Below are 5,566 nucleotides of genomic sequence, written 5' to 3'. Positions count from 1 at the left end.
TGCGTTGACTTTCCTGCATGTGCGTTGACTTTCCCGCACGCGCGTTGACTTTTTCTGAGAAAGTCAAACCGACGTTTTAAACCTGTTTGGACGAGATTGGAAGTATAAAAAGGCAAGTAAAAGGCTGGATTAGGGTTCTGAAATTGTTTTGACCTAAAGAGAGATGCTAGGATTTGAAAAAGAGAAAGAAACAAGAAGCTTCAAAGATGTCTCCCATGGTAGTTCCTTCTCCATCTACCTCCTCCTACTCCTCCATGAGTGGCTAGTCTCCTTTTCTAGGGTTTTGAAGAAACCCTAGCCATGTAATAGGTTTTTCTTTTTTTGATTTTATATTATGTAAAGGTTTGAACCATTGTATGGTGTTTTAGAAATTCTTTATATATAATTTTCATTATCTTTTCAAATATTTGACTTTCTGTGATTGTTGAATATTATCCATACATGAGTTTTCTATTCCTTCACATTCAAGGTATGGGACGAACCATGCTACGAGGAACGAGTCGTATCACTACCCTAGATTAGAGTGAACGATTCGTATTACTTGAGATGGTTCGTGCTCGTACATTGAATGTGATGATCTTCTTGTTAAATGCTTTGAGCTTGTAGTTGCGAAGCATTAATCCGTTTAAACCATAGCATAATTAATTTCAATTGGAAACCCTAATTATGTGGTTAGTGGTGAATTCTCTACCCTAGGATTTTTCCCCAATTCAGTAAACCTAAATTCAATTATTCTTGATAATTTAATTCATTAGTTTAATTTATTCATTATTAAATTAGGTTATAAACAACCAATCTTTTATCAAAATTAATTTAGGAATTTGACAATTAAATTAGTTTAATTTCACAATAGTCCCTGTGGATCAATACCTGGACTTGCCATTATTCTGATAGAATTTGGTATAGTTTAGTATTTAATTTTGGTGTGTTCAACGACCCATCACCATTTGGTGCCGTTGCCGGGGATTTCTGGCGAAATTAGTTAATTTAAAGTTATATTCTTATTTTAATTTTTAGTTTAGGATTTTATGCTTTTGGTCTTACTAAGTGTGCAGAGCGTTTGAAATTGAAGCTATCACTGAAGTGCAAGCGGAGCGCAACCGAGCTTTAAAAATAAAAAAAAACCGCAGCGCTAAAGTGAGTAAACAGAAGCAAACACTCACAAGCAAAGCACCAAAGTGCTAAAATGGAAGTCAAAGCTCAAACAGAGGTTGGAGACAACGTCTACACGCCAAGCATCCGTAAGACGAGTAAAGCGTCTTCGTTAAACCGCTGTGAGTATTTCTTCCTTTGGTATTTTGCTTTCATACTTAGTGCACAGAGTCGGAACTTGTGTGTGTGTTTGGGTAGTGTATACACGGGCGTCGTTCTTGTCGCCCTGAATTGTGGAGTTTGGACCTTGAACTAGAAAGGACCCTTAGGAAACTTAGAACCTCTGCCCGTATTTCTAGGCTTGAATATTCGTATTCATACATTGAGCCATTAGAGATGGCAGATCCTAATGTCCCGAATGTGCCTAACCGGACCCTTAAGGATTATTTTACACCCACTGCATATACATCATCATCATGCATCCAATTGCCTAATACCACTGCTGCTCATTATGAGATTAAGTCCAGCACTATACAAATGCTCCCATCATTCCATGGACTAACTCATGATGACCCTTATAAGCATTTGAATGAATTTCTGGAAATTTGCTCGACAGTGAGGATCCAAAATTTCACAAATGAGGCCTTAATGTTGCGATTGTTTCCATTCTCGTTAAAGGATAAAGCCAAACACTGGCTAAATTCTCTACCTGCTAATTCAATCACAACTTGGGACCAATTACAGCAACGGTTTTTGGAGAAGTACTTTCCCATAGGTAAAACCAACCAACTTAGGCGAGCCATCACAAACTTTGCTCAAATGGATGGCGAGCAATTCCATGAGACGTAGGAAAGACTTAGAGACCTTCTCCAACAGTGTCCCTACCACCAAGTGCCTGATTGGCAACTTGTTCAAACATTCTATTATGGCTTAACTGAGCCACACCGCCAAATGGTGGATTCGTCCTGTGGTGGGACATTTATGTCTAAAAATGATGCCGAGACATGGCAATTGTTTGAGAACTTAAGTGATAATTCCCTTCACCATGCCTCCGCAGCTCGGCAAGTCCGGCAACCCGTAGTTGGAGCCCCAAAAAGAGGGGGCATTTATGAAGTCGGGCAAAACCTAGAGTTAGCCCAACAAGTAGAGGCACTGTCCCGCAAGATAGACCATTTATCAGCTACGGGACATGCCCCTACCCAGCAAAATCAGCCTCAATTCCGTGAGGCATGTGTTATATGTGCGAGCCCTGCTCATGACTTGAGTGAGTGCCCTTCGGCATCACAATTTCCGGAGTTAGTCCAAGAGCATGTGAATGTGGCTCAAGGATTCTCCAACCCGGGTAATGACCCATACTCCAACACATATAATCCGGGATGGAGAAATCACCCTAACTTCTTATGGAGACCCCATTCACAAGGCACTTCTTATAATCCTCCACCACCAAGGCAGAATTTCAATAATTTTGCCAACCAATCATCCTACCAACCACCACAACCTTATCGACCCCCACAACTGTACCGGCAACCACAACCCCTGCCTGTTTCTCAGGACAACTCTGCCTTTGAGACTCAGGTATTGGAAGTTCTTTCAGAACTTAAGGGGTTAGCACCGATAGTTCACTCCCACACTCACTCTATTGCCAAGATAGAGACCCAATTGGGTCAAATAGCTAACTACATGAATCGAAGAGAGGAGGGAAAATTACCAAGTCAAACTGTGGCCAACCCTAAGGGACAATATAGGGCACAGAGTTCGGGTGGGAATGGTAAGCAACATGAGCAAGTGCAGGCGGTGGTTGCTTTAAGAAGTGGTAGGGAGTTAGGGCCTCAGTCAGTCGCGTCTGATGCAACTAGAGTTAGGAAAGGTGACCATGAGGGTACACCTAATGAGAGCAAGGGTGAGGGGGAAACACTTAAGAGGGATGAGTTAGTCCCTAGCACTCCATATGTGCCTAAGGCACCCTTTCCCCAGTGCCTTGATACACCGTCCCCTTTTAATAAGAATGCGGCATCTATGGAGGCAATGATGGATGTCTTTAAACAGGTAAAAATTAACCTCCCTCTGTTGGAGGCGATTAAGCAAGTACCATCATATGCCAAATTTCTGAAGGACCTTTGTACGCAAAAGCGTAAATCTAGGACACATGTGTCCCAAAAGGTCCTACTCACAGAGCAAGTAAGCTCCATCTTGTTGAATGACACACCTCCTAAGCTTAAGGACCCGGGTGCCCCAACCATTGCATGCATTATAGGGGACCATTTCATTGATAGGGCCTTATTAGATTTAGGGGCTAGTGTCAATTTATTGCTGTACTCTGTGTACGAGGAATTTGGGCTTGGCGAGTTGAAGCTCACTACTGTCACTTTTCAATTGGCTGACCGGTCCCTCAGAGTGCCACGTGGCATGATTGAGGATGTGCTAGTTAAGGTTGATAGGTTCTACTTCCCTGTTGACTTTTTGGTGTTAGATATGGAACCGGTAACCAGTTCTAAGAAACAAATCCCGGTGATCTTAGGTCGACCTTTCTTGGCTACGGCCAATGCATGCATAAATTGTCGGACCGGGGTTATGGAAGTTTCATTTGGCAACATGCAAGTGAAACTTAATGTTTTCCAAGCATCCCAACAACCTCATGAGAGAGAAGAGTGCTTATTAGTGGATGTTGTGGATGAGATTGTGGAGGAGGTTTTGCCCTCCATTCTTGTAGAGGACCCTTTAGAGGCTTGTTTAGGTCATTTTGGGTTTGAAAATTTTGATATTGATGGGTCAGTTAAGAAGGTTTTGAAATTGTTGGATGCGGGTATCATATACCCCATCTCAGATAGCAAGTGGGTGAGTCCCACACAAGTGGTGCCCAAGAAATCGGGCATCACCGTTGTTGAGAATGAGGGAGGAGAGTTAGACCCCACACGAACCACTACTGGGTGGCGAGGCTGCATTGATTATAGGAGACTAAATTCCTCGACTAGGAAGGATCATTTTCCTTTACCCAGGGGTTTGATGGACCCATTTTATTATGATTGATAGATTGATTCCTTATTCTCTTTTCTTCCCCTTCTATGTTATTTTGTTTTTCTTTGTTCTTGTCATGCTTTATTTGCGTCTAGGAGACTTTAAATCCTCTAAAGGTGTAATTCTTTTGGTGTTAGCCGTGCCCGAACGGCATCTAATGGTCTGGTATAGCCACCTAACCGTGTTTGTAGTGAGTTCCTAGGAGACCAACTGAGACGGTGGAAACTAGAGTTCGAATGGCAAAGCCTAGAACACAAAGGTTTGGGATTTCCGAGACTAGAGTCTGGTTTAAATACCCAGGGGTGTGGAGATTGCTTCAAAACTACCTCGGCTTGAACTCTGTATGGCAGCCCCATAGGTTGAGGTAGCTTTATGCGCCTCGATTCTGGATACCGAATCAACCTAGTCTGTCACCCTGTTGGAGAATAGGGAAAGTTACAAACACAGTTAGGGAGAAAAGTAGTACCCGTGGTTTTCGCGTGAAGATTATACCTTTAGTGGGCATTCCGTTATTTTCTTATGTACTATATTTATTTCGGATGTCAATTGAAGGTAGAAATGCTTAGTTTTGATTTAAAAAAAAAAAAGAAGGTTGTTTTATTTGTTAATTGTTGTTTAAAAAAAAAAAAAAAGAAAAAAAAAAGAAAGTGTTATACTTGTTCAATTTTACAAATATATATATATATATATATATATATATAAACAAATTCCGCATGTGCGGCACTGTGCGCACATAGGGCCAAAAACACCTCACAAAACAAATTGCCCCTGCTTTAAAAGCAGGTGCGGGCTGACGTTTCCAAAAAAAAAAAAAAAAAAAAAAAAAGTCAGCGAGGGGATGAAATCGCCGCACGTGCGGCCTGGGCCCCGCACGTGCGGGAAGTTTGGCATTTGAAGGAGCTGCACTCTGCTTTAAAAGCAGGTGCGGGGCAAGTGAGGGAATTTCAAAATTTTTTTATTTTATTTTATTTTATTTTTTTTCAAAAAAAAAAAAAAACGAAAAAATTGCAGATTTTGTTTTCCTTTTATTTTTCTTATTATTATTATTTTTATTTTCATGTACTAATTTAATTTTTAAAAAAAACATAATAATAATAATAATAATAATAATAATTTAAAATATTAAAAAAAAAAAAACCTTATAAATAGTGGTACTAACACTAATCCTAATTTAGTGTGTTTTTTTTTTTTTTCTATTTGTTTAGTGTAAATTGCTTCGTAGTGATTCTGGTTAGTTTAATTAGTTAGTGACATTTGGTTTTATTCTTATTTTCCTTATACTTGTGTAGTTAGTGATTTTATTTTTATCTTAGTCTATGATGTCATTATTCATATAATTACTAAGTAGTTTAGTTGTTATTTTATTTTATTTTTTGCAATTTTATTTCATTTTCTTCTCTTCAATTAAAAAAAAAAAACAACAAAAAAATATATATATATAAAAAAAACAATGTTTATT

Source organism: Camellia sinensis, chromosome 14 (assembly GCF_055761805.1).
Source record: "Camellia sinensis isolate YWXY chromosome 14, ASM5576180v1, whole genome shotgun sequence".
Classification (NCBI taxonomy): Eukaryota; Viridiplantae; Streptophyta; class Magnoliopsida; order Ericales; family Theaceae; genus Camellia; species Camellia sinensis.
Note: the sequence above shows the minus strand (reverse complement) of the source record.